This window comes from Lissotriton vulgaris, chromosome 1_1 (assembly GCF_964263255.1).
Source record: "Lissotriton vulgaris chromosome 1_1, aLisVul1.2, whole genome shotgun sequence".
Classification (NCBI taxonomy): domain Eukaryota; kingdom Metazoa; phylum Chordata; class Amphibia; order Caudata; family Salamandridae; genus Lissotriton; species Lissotriton vulgaris.
The window spans coordinates 818,263,582-818,279,559 of NC_141685.1; the positions used below are offsets into that span (position 1 = coordinate 818,263,582).

The following is a 15,978-nucleotide window of genomic DNA, read 5'->3' on the forward strand; positions in this document are numbered from 1 at the left end:
AGCGCACCCTCGCCGATGCTTTAGAATAGAGCTCCCTCAAAAAATCTAGGAGAGGAGGATCCACTTCCATTTGTCTTAGGACCGTCCAGAGTTTTGCGTGCGAGACGCAATCAAAAGCGGGGTGACAGGTCTACATAGACCATGTAAACCGTGTCCTTCTTTGCCTGGGTGTATTTGGCCAATATCAGGCTAAGATTAAGGGCCTGCTCTACCGTTCGAAACCCCTCTCGAAATCCAAACTGGAGGTCGGAAATAATGCCTCCCTCCTCCACCCATTGCTGGAGTCGCTCAAGTATTACTCTACCAACAACCTTACCCAGAGAGTCCAGCAATGAGATGGGGCAGTAGCATTTCACGTCCTGACTGTCCCCTTTTTTAAAAATGGGGACCATGATGGAATTGGTCCAAGATTTTAACAGTCCCACGTTTGCAGCTGCTGTACACACTCTAGTAAGAATGGGGGCCCAGAGATCCAAATTGTGTTTAAAGAGATCCACTGGGACCCCATCTGGGCCTATAGCTTTCCCATTTTTACTTGTTTCCAGTGCCACTAATAGATCGGGAATATCAAAGTGCAGGGGTATTGGATATTCGACTATTGGGAGTATGTTTTCTGTCCCATCTGCTGTTGGAGTATTTTTAAAGATTTTGGTGAAGTGGGACACCCATGTATCTTCGTCTATAGCCACTTCTATCTTGGGACTGTTGTTATCTGTTAAGTAGGGTGATCTGACAATTCGCCAGAAAGCCTCACTGTTTTTGGAGACGGCACTCGTATGCAGGTCTTCTCAAAGTTTCTGTTTCAATTCATGGATTCTTAGTTTACGTTCCCTTCCATAATGCCGCCTAAGGAGTTGAATCTGCCCCAAGTCTCTGGGTGTTTTATGCAGAGCCAGCTTTAGATTGGTTAGGGCCACGGTACAACTATGATTAAACCACCCTTTACTAATTGGGTTCGCGGCCCTTGGTTTCACGGTGAGAAGTCCCTTGATTTTCTCTAATATTTGAGTGAAATTATTTAGGACTTCTTCATCAGTTTCTGATAGATCCAGACATTTAATTATATTTGGATATGCCGCATTTACCAGTTTTTTTGTAATTTCATTTGGATTTATTTTTCCCCATTTTAATGTGTATCCATTTTGTTTGCCTAACTCAACTTTATTCTGGGTAAGAGTTTTCGCTATAGCTGTATTTCGGGGCTTGGAATCAGTCAAGTGAAGATCCATCTTCAGAGCGGAGTGATCACTGAGTGTATTAGCCATAAGCTGAAAGGATCTAGCTGTATGTAGCAGTCCAGATGACAGGAGGATGTAATCAACTGTCGTTTGGTGTCCCCTACCCACATAAGTCGGTTGGAGGGAGTTTTGGCCTGAACTTGGGCTATTGGCTATTACAAGATCCAAGTCAGATAGCAGATTGTTCATAGCACTCCCCACCTTGGTATGGACAAAATACACTAGTGGAGCGTTGTGTTCATCCGCTATCCCGCAGCAATTTGTTTTAGTCTGTGGGCATGGGTGGAGATTAAAGTCCCCTCCCCATAAAAGATGAATTGCCCCTTGTCCTGCCTTCAGCTGATAAAGCTGAGTTAATCTCTCTTGAATGTTACACAGAAGAATAAAGAATTGATCATCCTCTAAGTTGTTATAGACATTAATCAAGAGGATGGACTCCTTGTTCGCAAAGGAAAGAGAGAGTAATTGGAAATTTGGGTCGGAGTCGACAATGGACACTTTTAGGTGGTTCACGGAGTTTGCAATGTACGTGGTTAGCCCTCCCTTAGGTCTACCTAGAGTACTGTACAGGGCTGAGGTAAAGTATGTTTTATAGCCCAAGAGGTGAAGCTCTATCATAGACCATGTCTCTTGGAGGCAGATTATTTTACATGGCTCCAGGAAATACATGGCGGTCCCATCCTCGATCTTAGGGCGTAAACCTGCAACGTTCCAAAAGAGGATAGGTATGGGCTGTGGCTCTAAGTTAGTCACTACAGCTTCGTTTGCTGGAGAAATTATTTTTATTTTAGGCATTAACTGGGGTGAGTTAGAATTCGTGGGTTCGATCTCCGTTAATGGTCAGTCGACCATTTCGAGGCCGCTAAATCTATTCCTCGTCGGGATGCTGAACCAGGGATCCCAGCGAGGCGGTTCTCTATGAGCCGTTCTCAGCGTATGTGGACCCCAGTCATCCCATCCTCCTCCCTGATAACGCGGACCGACTGTGTGCAAGGAACTATCCTAGTCATGGTGACGAGAGCCCCCTATTTGCCTTGTATTGGCATATTCGAAGTGACGGGGGGTGCTACAACCCAAGGGGTGTCATGGTCATAAAAAGGACCTTTACGTTGTCTTAAGGGGTAGAAAAAGGAAAGTGGTTTAGTACCTATACCTCCATTTACACTCGTGTGGTCCCAAGAGCAAATATAATCTACTACTCGGGGGTCTTCGAATGTAATCACAATGCAGTCTCCCGGGATTGTTCTTCTGCATTTCCCACCCATGGGGTCCTACGTACCGTCAGAATCCTACCTTGCCAAATTGGCGGAATGGGGCGATTGGTATTTAGCCAGTGTTGGGCCTTATTTTTCAAAGACCACATAGGTTCTGCATTGTGGTACACTAGCTCGGGCACACCTGTCATTACCACTACAAAAGAGCATGCTTCCGGTGGCATGTCAGCAGGAAATCTAACTTCGGTGGGTCTCCTAAGGCCATCTCTATTGGATACTGGGGCCGGGGTTTTCGGGGCCGGGGTTTTAGAGGCTGGAGGTTGAGTCACCGGAGTTTTAGATGCCACTTTTTTTGATGCCGCTGTCTTAGGTGCAGGTGTTATTGTTGACAGGGCATTTCCCTGTGACAGAGTTGTGGCGACATTGGTAGATGGATTCACTGTGCTCTTATTATTCAGTGTTTCCGGAAGTGTTAATTTAGCTGTTGCAACTGGGGGTAAAGGTGCGTTCTTTTGTGTAGTTGCCGGCTTAGAGAGGGTTTGTTTATTCTGTGTGTTTCCCCCCGTTTTTTGAGCCCCTGGCACTTGGTTAAATTGTGGGAGATTAGTAAACTTGGATAGCTGAACATCTATCTGCGCTAACTTTGCTTCTACTGGTTGAAGAAAGGATTTTAATAAGTCAGCAATCTTATTTAGCAGCTGGGAGTTATTGCTATCAGTTGATTCCTTACTACAGGATAGAAGAATAGGGGATTCCAAATTAATGGGGGCGGGCAGGAGTGTCATGTGCGGGGTGATGGATACTCGCAGAAACTACTAGCTGTTCTGCTCTAAGGGGTGGATTCTCTAACATACTAGAGATATTGCTGATCTCATTGAGGATGGGATTTTTCAGACCGTTCTTTCTTTTCCTTATTGCGCCCTCCCTCCTCCCTCTTGCTTGCCTTCTTTAATCTGATGTAATTTGGGGTGAAATTTGAGGTATTAGCTCTGGTGTTCTTTCTAGGTCTGAGCTTATCTGGGAGTCAGAGAGCTGGGAGGCCGACAGGTCCACATTGTTTGGCAGGCTACGCCTGTCCTCACAAAGGGACCTCTGCCCTGCATTATTATCAGGTGCGGGAGTTCTTGCATCAGCCAAGTTACCCATAGAAGATCTCTTAGAGAACGCCAAGTCCAAGGACACCCTTTCCTCCATCAAAGAAATACTTTGATCAATGAATGAGTTTGCCTTGGTAATAAAATCGTCCATGGGGCCTAACAGCTTACCCACACTCCCAGGGGCCTTGGTTTTGTTTCCTCTAGTTAGCACCATTTTTCCAATTGGACAAATACAGAGGAAAAGGTTCTAACATAGATGTAAGATCAGCGAGAAAGAATATATCGAGGGTCGCAGGAGCAGAATCAGTGAAAAGACAGTACCTATGTTTCGAAATGGATTGCAGGAGATGGAAGTTAGAGGGGTGGCCCAGTCCAGTCTCTCACGTCCTCGTACGGCCTCAAACGGCCCGCCCTTTGCCCGGGCTTAGCCCCGGGCTTGGTCCCGCGCGCGTCCCGCTATCGCGGTAAGCGCGGGATTGATATAGAGAGGAGGAGGAGTCCAGGAAGAGGCAACAGGTGCGCGTCGTGTGGTGAGCGGAGGTACCTGTGGGCCTCGCAGTCCCGGACTCGTAAATCCAAAGGCGGTAGTCTAATCACCCCAAGAGTCACAAGCACACACGAAGTGATGGCAGCTGGGGCAGTTCCTCACGGTACTTGGACCTGGAAACAGGGCAAAATCACAGTTGCGACTGCGAGCGGCATATGGACAAACATTATGCTGCTTACCCTATGCAGTGTGAGAGCTGCCTATGTTTTCAAGCCCTGTTCTGTCAATCAAACTCTGCAGACCAGTATAGATTTGCTACTCTTCACTCCACATCTATGAACCTTGAAGATATTTATTGTCCTACAAAAATATTGCATCAAGCATACTGACTGCCACAATATTGTGAAGATAGGAGCGATGAAGATATAGCTGCAAGTTTTGTAGATGCGGAGTTGAGAATAGCAAATCTTGACTTCCTTCGATTTACTTAAATTCACAATATTGTTGTAATCCTTGTTTTGTATGCAATTTTTTTTGGGATGATATTTAAAACTCTGTATTATGGTGGTACACTACAAAGAGGGTTAGGGCGTGAGGGATTTATTTTGATTATCCATTTGCTACATCCTGTGCATGTTACTGCGGGTGGATCAATGCAGGTGGTGTGTTTGGTGTCGAGAACAGTTGGCACATGTCACTCAGTCTTGCTTAGGTGAGTTCAGCTTCTCAATTTTTCTATTATCCTGAAATTTGCCAATAACTGGATTTTCTGACACTATATTGAGGTCAATATTATCAAACTTCTGAAATAGTGCTTCCACTACATTACCTACATTACCTACCGCTACATCGTCAAGGTAAATATATAATTTCGATTTATAACCCCCATCAACTTCCCTACACTTACTCTGTTCTAAAGTATAATTTCTATTGACATTTCAAAATATAGATCAAATTTTGACTCAAGGATCACTTTACATCGTTATTTACGGAATAGTCACATATAACTAATAATCCCCCCATCAGGCTTAGCATATGTTATAACCTACACTTACCTTGTTAGGTGATGGTTAGCTTGATTAAGTGGATGCAATATTTTTTTCATGCAATATAAAGCATGCAATGTACTAGGTGTTACAAAGAAACATTGGAATTCTGGAGCAGAAGACTTATACCATCCATCATTGGCCTTCTATCACTCCTTTCTCATTGGTGGAGCTCTCGCATTTCAATGCTCTAAGTAAATGAAGAATGCTTGGCAGGTTAGCTTTGCAGAAAGTTTGACACCTTCCTAATGTTCAGAGGCACCCGTAATGCCACTGCTTACAAAACGAAGGCTCCGCTATTCAGAATCATGCTTGAAGCTAAAATACTTGGATGAGTCACGAAAGATGAAAGTAAGCACACTTAATCCCAGTGAAACTGTAGTCAAGGTCAAGTGGTGAGAGCTGTAGACACTCACTGAAGAGCTAGGGTTATAGTGTTATTATGCTTTTGAGAAGTGAAGTCTTTTTTAACTGAGAAATCGGGTATATTTTGTTTATTTTATGCTCAAATTGTTATGGTTTTAATTAACTAAACAATAAAATTATTACTTAATTACTTACTTATAGTGTAAATATTAAAACTTATGTTACTGAGGCCCATTTACTTAAAACCGCTGTTTTCCAAAGCCAGCAAAATGTGTGAAAGAACAGCAGAGAAATGGAATACATTCCGAGTTTGATTCAAAGCTTGATTTAGAGTTTGGTGGGGGATTCTGCGTCTGCCCTTGCAGTAGAATTTTCTTCTCCACCAAGCTGATGGGGAAAAATCAACTAAATTTAGAATACTTTGGTAGCGCGGAAGAGGTTACAGAGCACTTTGTTGCTCTGATGGCAGGGTAGGACTGAAGCTAGTTGCATCGCCTCCTTGCCATCAGAGGAACGAAGAGTTCTGTAATCCCGTCAGCAAAGCCCCATTTACCTAGGGGTCTTCTTCCTCTGGGTCAATGGGACCTGGTTTAACCAACTGCATCTGGTTACTAGCCAACTATACGAATCCTTGAAACAGTATTGGGGTAGTGCTAGAGTACTATCACATCCCTTTTTGGTCCTGATGAAGTGTCACCAGACCCCTTAGGTTGCTTCTTTGGCATGAAACATGTCGACCCTATGCACCACACTAGCCCTATAGGATCATTAAATCCAGCCGGGGCTCCCAATTTTTAGTTAGGCTAATGCTCCCTGGGAATAAAAACATTAGTAGTTAGGGTTGTTCTAGGTCTATTTTAATCTTCACACTCACCGCACTACCTAGCCCTCACACCTGCACTCACCCTACGGCGTCATCAACAAAAGATCTCCGCCGAAGAGCTACTTCGTGGGTGCCCGTCGGGCATTGCAGCGCCGGCCCGACGAGGAGCAGGCCCAATGTTGAAGCATGACATTCATCAGGGTGTGTGAAGGTACTTTTTAGAATGACCTGCCTTTCCCCGACATAAAATCTAGAACATAAAAAATAAATTGGCTTAAACGGTAATCAATTGGGCGATTTCTGATTTTCCGTAGACTGAGGCGTAACACTGGTCCTACAGACTCCTTCTGGGTCAAGTCCCTACAGCCCCTACGGGGATGGGGCCTCCAACCCTCAAGGCCCCACGACCAGTCCTTCAAGAGGGCCCCCTTCATTCCACTAGCTATGGAGCCCTCATACAAGTAAGAAAAATAACACTACCTTAGGTAGTAAAATAACTTCAGAATTAGGGTGCCCTTCAGACCCATGGCTCTGGTACCACTGCACGTACAATAATATTAGCTGTATCCCTAGCAGTACCTGACTCCTAAACGAGGCGGATTTCCAGATAAACACGATAGTAAAAAATAGACTGCAAGACTTCATATGTGGTCCGCAGTGTTCTTTAACGTGAGTTTTATTAAGGAGTAGGTATGGAAATATGGTCATTTGTTTAATGACATGGGTGTGTTACAGGGGGTAACGCAAAATGATGAGGCCTCCCTGCAGAATGTGATACTGTGTCGATTTGCAACATAAAGTCAATGAACGGCTAAAACATGTGTGTAGTTACAGAGAAATACACATGTTATCACCTGAGGGGCACAAACATGGCCATCTGTACAGTGAGTAGCATTCCTGAGGTTGCAAGAAGAGTAGAAGTCAAAGGGGTGACTCTGGAGTGGACAACATGGCCTCATTCTGAGGAAAAACTATGTTCTGTTATGTTGCCATGCACTTTATTTTGGTGTAGATAGTGTCACTGTGAGTGTGAAACGCTTTATTGTGAGTCGTGACTTTCTAATACTGCTGTGTTTTACCGTGCTATGGCGGTCCTCTTTTTAAGTTATACACTTTACTGTGCTGTGGTGCGCTCTGTTGAGCTTTGATAAGCTCTAAGGATGTGAGAAAACCTAGACAGATAATATGCTTTCTCTGTCTCCTACGCCTTGACCTGCCTCTTGCGCCGGGAAACCATTTTTGGGTAGCTGTTGCGCATTATAAATTTAAAAATGATTTAAAAACTAAACTTGTGATATAAATATATCCCAATGCGATATGCTTTGTTGTAGTGTGCTCTGGATGCTAGATTGTCCCGTGGTTTCGGAAGTGGACGTGTGAGAGAAAATTTGAAAAGTCCGGTCAGTGAGAAAAGACGTAAGCCAATATAAGGCTTTTCCGCCAATGCCGAAGGAAGCAAGGTTATTTAGAAGGATACTGTGAGATACAGTATCGAAGGCTGCACTGAGATCAAGTAATATCAGTGCAGCCGCTTCGCCTCGATCCCGTAGCAGCCGAAGATTCTCAGTCACTCCTAGGAGGATGGTTTCTGTAGAGAAGCCCTGACGAAAACCAGACTGGGCGGGGTGAAGAAGATTGTTAACTGCCACAAAATGCGATAAATGCAAATGAACATGCCTTTCAAGGATCTTAGAGAATGCAGGCAATAATGAAATGGGACGAAAATTAGCGGCAACATTAGGATCTGCTGTCGTTTTTTTAATAACAGGGTAGACCATTGCGTGCTTCCAACAGCTAGGAACTGTAGCCGAGGTAAGTGAGAAGTTGAGTAAAGTGCAAATCATAGTAAGTTGAGGGAGCTCTAACTTACGTAGAATCGGAATAGGTAAAGGATCAGTTGGAGAGCCAGACTTAATGTTGTTCAAGGTCTCCAGTAAAGTAGAAGGCGAAAGATCAGGCCAGGTCAAAAGTGAGGCCGAAGGAGAACATAATTCAGTGGGAAACGACAGGGGGTCTGCACCATTATTCACAATGGAAGGTGAATACATCAAAGCATTGTTGTCATCACGGGCAGCAATATCCTGGTAAATATTCTCGATTTTAGAGATAAAATACTGGGCAAGTTCGTCACATTTACTGCTAGAGAGAGGGGGGGTATAGCAGTAGTCTGAGAGCCGGGAAGGTCTCTGACCACATTAAACAGTACTTTGGACTTGTTTATTGCTTCAGTGATCATTTTGTTAGCATAAGTGGCTCTAGTGTGAGCGCAAGCCTTGTGATATTGTTTTAGTTCCGTTTTATAAATAAGACCGTCTGGGATGGAGTAATCCTTTCTCCAGGCCCGTTCCAGTTTTTTGCATCTGGATTTTTGAAGACGAAGTGTCTCATTGTACCAGAGGGCAGGTGATTTATGGACAGTTTTTTTCTTTTGAGCAAGGGGGAGACAGATGTTAATAGCTTCAAAAAGCCAGGAATTCACCGAGCTGGCCGCCACTTCCATGTCATCCAAGCCTGGTGAATAATTAGGCGCAAGGTCAAACAAGGCTTTATTAAATTTATTACATTTATAAAACTACAAATGTAATTAGAATGTAGGACAGGACCCTCGCGCAACATTTATTTTAGAGCAGGCAGTGGTGCAGTGGTTCCACGGACTACTGCCTACTCTTAAAAAATGAAAAGGAAACTTTTCATTTTTTAAATGCATCCCGTTTCCCTTTTAGGAAAACGGGCTGCATTTCAATATAAAAAACTGCTTCATTTAAAAAGCAGTCACAGACAATGTGATCTGCTGACCACAGCAGGCCACCATCCCTGTGAGTGCCACCCATTCCCAATGGGTCGCACATTGTGACCTGCCTCATGAATATTAATGATTCAGGCCCTTGTAACCCATTGGGAATCGCAAACGGTGTAAAAGACACTGCTGTACAGAACTATTTGTGATTTCCTAATAGCTAATCACAAAAACTCGCTATTAGGAGATCGCAAACGGAAGTCTATGTACATCTGGCCCCAGGTTCAAGTCTCGGTGTCTGCTCAACATCCTGTAATCCTCAGCAAATTAGTTAATCTTCCTGTGCCTATCAAACGTCCTTGTGTAATGTAACTGGTGCCTGTGTAAAGAGATCCAATATGTTCGGGCGAGTTCCAGCTAAATAAAACTGCAAAAAACAAAAATTAAGTTGAAGGCGAGCCTGCCTGGCATATAAGGGATAACCAACCTTACCTGCCTGGCAGGCTGAACAGGAATGTGGGGGAAATCAATGGCAGGGCAAGAGCGGCAAGGATCGGGCACACTGCAAGGAAGTGGTAGGGGACAGCTAGCCCGACTGCGGAACCACTAGATCCGATTTCTAATCGCCCCCCTGTAGACGCACTGTGTCATCCTGAGCATATCTCGCAGAGCTCTCAAATTGTAGTCTGGGAACGTTTTACTTTTGCAAAAACACAATATGTGTGTAAAAAATGACCAAGATACCAGTTCACCTACTGCTGCTGTATCACAGAAGAGAAGTGATTGACATACAAGCTGCACAAATAGCTCAGTTGACCAATGCCCCTGCTGCTGAGTCACTCTAGCATGTATTCAGTTTCCAAATTCATCAGGGCGGCTCAGCCTTATATGCTTTTTGGTTAAAACGAGTGCTTTAAAATTGCTTTAAAACAATACCTACTCAGAATCATCAGCTTCGTGAGATAATTGAACTTGTGTCGTGAGCGTATCCCTTTGGAAAATATGGACATTCTTACGTTGTGAGATAATAAAGATAGTACAAATAGCAGAGAACTATCTTTGGTTGCAAAAATAATCATTATTATTTTTTTAGTCTCTCTTTGCAGCACAGGTGTATAATGGCCTACTGTTAGAAATTCTTTAGAATATACATAGATTGGACTTTTTAAACCAGCCCAAAGAAGCGCTGCTTCACCTGGTGCTATTGACTGTTGGTGTATCGTTCCGCTAATTATAGAGTGCCTGCGCCAGAATGAAATGCACGAGGAGCTTTTTTGCATCTTAAAAGTACACAGTCATCACGTTAAATTCCTAACCTCAAAATACATTGCATAATGAAACAATTGGTTTTGTGTTTTGCTTTTTCATTCCAGCAGGCTTTTTAATTATTTGGCAAGCCCTCAACGCAGCATTAAACCCGAAAAATACATTTTTAAATACTCGGGTTGCGAAGTTCCTGGGTATTTTTAAATCCAGAACAAAGGATTGCAACTTTTTCACTTAAACAAGAGCCGGTTCATTAAGTGGGAGGTCTCTGAGTGTCTCTGGCCCCATAAAGAACTGTCTCGAGAAATGATTAACCCATCTGCCTACATGCATTTTAATGGTGCCAGCACTTTACTCTATTGACCCAAATTTGTGACTGAACTTTATCAACGCCGGTACTTTATGTTATAGAACCACAAGTCCAAAATGGCGTCTCTGGCCACATAGAATACCTTCTGATAACTGCCTGTCCTATCAGCCCATATGCACTTTAGCAACTCCTTACAATTACAAACATGTATCATGTGCTTAATTTTATCCTTTTGAAAGTTTAAAGCTTTTGTGGGTGCACAGGTTTCAATGAACTATACACGACTTTAAAAAAAATATTGAAGTCGGGACTCAAAATGCAAGACACACCTATTAGTTTTGCCAATGCTTGCTTGCAAGGAGTTTTTAACAGCATTAATATCAGAGTCAGTAGCCCAGCACAAAATGTGATGTCAATTAAAAAAATTAAAATTACCTTCTCTTCTGCTTAGTTCAATAGTTCATTAATGACTGCCCAATGCAAAAATTATGTGCATGTAAGAAAGAAGCAAGCCATTGGTCTTGGGGCTAAAATTATTATTTGAATCGCAGCTTTGCACCTTCCCTACTTAACCAAACAGTGTGACCCTGGACAGCCCTCTTTAAATAACTGTGCCTGGAATGGCACAAAAAGAACTAATTTCACAGTGTGTGCTAACAACAGCATTCATTCACACAGTACACATGGCTCAGTATTTCATCCTTCCAGTTCCAGTGGTAACAAAATGAGCACCCCTCATATTAATTTGAGGCAATTTAGTATGCTGCATTCGCTATGCAATTAATTAATAGTATTCATGTTATAAGCTGATGAGCCCTGGGTGACACTTACCTGGTACAATTATAGAGCACTGTGGGATGCTGTGAATGTTGGCACCAGTTAAAGCCTCGGCAGCCTGCTCTAACTTGCACCAAGGGTCAATGGTCTGGCCCAAGGGTTAAAGGTCTGCATCAAGTGTCAAGTGTCCGCCCGCCTCAGAGTCCCTTCTGCCCTCTAAATCTCCACAGACCAAACCAAGACTGAGGAAAAGAAGTGTCCTAGTGCAGCCAGCTCCTCCAGGCAAAAACTTCAAAATAGAAGATAGATTACTGAATTCCATTCACTGATCCCAAAGGGCCTGAATGCGGATCTGGAACTCTGCAAGAACCAGCAGACAGCCTGGTGGGGTCTGATCCTGGCCCTGGACTGTGCAAGCCTTGGGGCCTGGAGTGAAACGAAGGACTAGATACGTGCCAGGCCCAGCAGACAGCCGGAGGCGGGCTGATCCTGGCTGCAGGCGGTGTGTGCCTGGGCGGCCTGGGCTGGAATGAAGGTCTGCCTCCCTGGCAGCTCCTTTTGTACTCTCTGGCCCCGCGCCTTTGTCACTTTTGACTGCCATAAGAAGAATAGGCAGCCCTTTGTGGCTGGAAGGGAGAGAGAGCTGGAAGCCATCGCCTGGTAACCAGGCCCGTGTGCAGCAACAATGACTCGTAAAGTGCATTAAGTGTCTGCTGTGAACCGCGCCGGGGGTAGAGGCTTGAAAAAACTGGGCATGAAGTCCAGTGGCTTACCACAAAATGGTGCCCCCCCTGCAGAATGTGGTGAGGGGACCTTGGGTCTCCCATATCTCACAGGCATTGGCCTGGAGGTGTGTGGGGGGGGGGGCTCCCTTTACTTTTTTGAAGGTTAGGGGGCCCCTGCATGGTTGTGAGGCCCACTGCGCCACAGGGGTCTGTGTTAGCGCCCAAGCCTGAAAAGTAGAACATTAGGCCACAAACTGTGAAGGTAACTTTTCAAAGTTGAACTATAGCACACCTAAGTCACATGTAATTTTTTACCAGGGCTGTTTACGGACAGGTCTTGAGAGACAGCCTGTATACTTTAATAAAGTTGGTTTTGCAATAAGATTGGCTACCTATTGGAGTAGCTCGGTGAGTTCATGCACTTGCTGCAGCGATCAGGGAGCTACGTATGGGTCACTGTCTTGAGCCCAGCATGTCGTCTTCAACCTCTCATCTTTCAAAGGTCTGTAAACTCAACTTTTTTATGCCTACCAATAGTAGTGCTTGTTAAAAACGCAAAGAGGCTACAACAGAGCAGGTTACGTTTATCCCTTTATTTTAGAGATGAGCGCTGGAAACGTGACTTTTGGTGAATGGATGTAATTTATGCACCAGCGAACAGCCTTGAGGCGCTGCCTGCTTTTATCCCCTAGTCAGACTCTTTAAGACTTCCTTGCATTTGGTACTGCGCAAACAATTCTAATCTAGTTTTAAAATGTCTTTTGAAAAGCGCACTCTCGTCATATTACCGAACACTGAGGCAGAAACCACCTTGAAGTGACTAGTTTTCAAATGTAACTTGCTACAGATTACTTTTGGAATGCTGTAAACACTATTTCGGCAGCTCTGTGGGGTTTAGAGGAAGAACAAATGAATGCCTCTGATTCGAAAAAAAAATCCTTTTCGAAAGAAAATGCGGAATAGGAACATGGTGTTCGCGTTGGTTGCCATACAAATAATCACGTTACTTCGGAGATTACTTGTGGAAAAATTATTAATAATATGTGTAATCAATGGTGGATTAAGTAATTGTTACATTACAAAATCTTCATTTGGGCATTACACCATAAAAGACAGAAAGCAAATAAAAACATTTCAAGTACAAAAATCTTCAAAAAAAATAGACAAATAAAATGTGCTTATCATCCTTCTCCATGTTAATAAAACATTAAAACATTAAGAACATTAAAATACCTTTAAAAATTAGATTGACATAACGTCACTGTTAGACGGGAAACCTGAGGGTCGGCCGAGCAAGGGGGAGAGGCCTCCTGGCGAGGGCCCTCTCCTCAGATCGTACAGACGAGCAACCACCCCCCTACAGATGGACACCACACAAAGATAGGTTCTCAACACTTTTATCGGTATTCTTAGGCAGGTTAACTTAACAATACAGTAGGAACGGGATGACTTTCAGCATGCCCGACACTCCCCCCCATTCAAAGGGGACGCGGGCCATCTGGCACAGGCTCTCAGAGTTGTCCGCAGACCGTACTGGGCATAGCACATTGGGCAAGATTTGATCTGGGGTCACCAGATGGCAACGGATGGCCGTCACGCTGGCTCCCGTGTCGCGGAGGGCTTCGGCCTGGCGTCCATTAATGGTGACCCACTGGCTGTACTTCTGCGTGTTGGCCGGGATGGGGGCCCGTGGGACCATGTCTCTTTCGCCTAGACATACCAGGGACATGGCTGCGGGTTCCCACTCTGTCTGGTATTGTTCACAGTCTTCGGTTTCTTCTTCGCCTTGTTCCTCCCCGAGGGCGACGGCGGTCATCTGGCGGTTTAGCGGACCCGTGGTATTGGATTGTTGGTTTCTTGGACAGTTGGGGTCATTGGCGTAATGACCGGGTCGCTGGCATTTGTGGCAGGTAACGTTGGAGCGGTATCCCGGCCGGGCCGGAGGACTTCCTCTCCCGGCCAGGGGCGGGGGAGTGTTGGTGGGGGGCACCGTGATGGTGTCCTGGCCCCGGCCCTGGCCTCCTCCGCCTCCTCGCGGACGGTGGGATCCCTGGGAGGCTCGGCCTTGGTCTCCCGCCCAGTTCCGGGGGACCCGGGTGCTCTCCCATCGATCCGCTTCAATGGCGAGTTTCCGGGGCTCGGTCAGTTTACTGTCGAGGAGATGCTGCCTTAGTTCGACGAAACAGTTATTGGAGAGGTGTTCCCATAAGATGAGATCGACCAATTGTTCGTAGGTGGTGACCTGGCTGCCCTTGATCCACCCTTCTAAGGCTCTGCTAAAAAAGTTCACATATTCTACCCAGGTGGTACCGGGGATCCTTTTACAGTCTCGGAATCGCTGCCGGTACATCTCGGGAGTGAGCCCATAGCGAGTGAGGAGGGCGGCTTTCATATGCTCGTAGGAGGTCATCTCAGCGTCGGGGAGCTGTAGCAGGGGTCTCTCCCTTCGTTGACGAATCTCCCCCACAATCCGGACCCCCAGTCTTTTCGCGGAGCCGGGGAGAGGTCATGGCTACCTCGTAGGCCTTAAACCATTGCTGGATGTCGTCATTCTTATAGTACTCTCGGACGACATCTTTGGGGATGTGGACCTTGGTATCCGTAGAGGGAGCGGAGCTCTGGTTCTCGGAGATGCCGGTGTCCTTGTTTTGTTTCCTAATTTCTAGTTCCTTCAAACCGCACTCGTGTTCGTACGCGAGCTTCTTCTCCTCCAGCTCCCTCTGGCTTTTCTTCTCTTCCCGTTCTCCCTGTAATCGTAGGTGTTCCAGAGCTATCTTTTTTTCCGCTAGTTTCAGTTCTCCATCTAGGCGGAGTTCTAGCCAGTTCTAACTCGTGGAGCCGGCTCCTTTCTCGTTCTCGGGCATCCTCGTGAGAGAGGCCCGTGTTCCTCTCTTCCTGGGGGGTTTCAAGGCTCTCAGTGATTGTAATGTTTTCGTTTTGGGTAGGCGACGCTCCTGTTTCCTCCCAATTCTGCAGGGCCTGCTTGAGATCGTCTTTGGTGCTTAGTCCGGTGGTGGCGATACCCAAGTCTATGCAGAATTGCTTCAATTCCTTGTGACTGTACTCTTCCAGCCGTTCCATTTGGAATTTTGCGGTTGTTCCGGTTTCTTTCGTCGTCATGGTCGCTGTGTGTTTTTCGTTTGTAGTGGGGCGAGTTACTCTCCGTACGATTTGCGTCGGCTCGGATCGCGCCGCTGGCCACCAATGTTAGACGGGAAACCTGAGGGTCGGCCGAGCAAGGGGGAGAGGCCTCCTGGCGAGGGCCCTCTCCTCAGATCGTACGGACAAGCAACCACCCCCCTACAGATGGACACCACACAAAGATAGGTTCTCAACACTTTTATCGGTATTCTTAGGCAGGTTATCTTAATGATACAGTAGGAACGGGATGCTGAGATCCCTTTAAACTTAGTCTCTGTGGGAAGGGGGTAGCGGGACAGTCTTGGTACCGGTCTGGTACAGGGATATCTGGCGTACAGCTCTCAATCCTCGAGGTGGAGGGTTCTCTGGTATGGTCCGCGGTAGCGCCAGCAGGACTCCAAGATGATTCACGAAGATGAGCCGCGGCAGCGCCAGCAGGGCCTCAAGGATGGTTCACGAAGATGAGCCGCGGCATCGCCAGCAGGTCTCCAAAGGTGGTTCACGAAGATGAGCCGCGGCAGCGCCAGCAGGACTCCAAGGATGGTTCACGAAGATGAGCCGCGGCAGCGCCAGCAGGACTCCAAAGATGGTTCACGAAGATGAGCCGCGGCAGCGCCAGCAGGTCTCCAAAGATGGTGCACGAAGATGAGCCGCGGCAGCGCCAGCAGGACTCCAAGGATGGTTCACGACGATGAGCCGCGGCAGCGCCAGCAGGACTCCAAGGATGGTTGCAGGAAGATGAGTTCGCCTC

At 45.9% G+C, this 15,978-nt stretch overlaps 1 protein-coding gene across 1 annotated transcript in view; it reads right to left on the reverse strand.

The window, feature by feature from the left end:
* CCDC190 (coiled-coil domain containing 190) overlaps positions 1 to 11,870 on the reverse strand; it is a 103,665-nt gene extending 91,795 nt beyond the window's left edge. Inside the window, exon 1 of the mRNA XM_086957170.1 lies at positions 11,416 to 11,870. The gene's annotated coding sequence lies outside the window, so the exon portion shown is untranslated. The remainder of the gene's footprint in view (positions 1 to 11,415) is intronic.
* Positions 11,871 to 15,978: the final 4,108 nt, after the last annotated feature.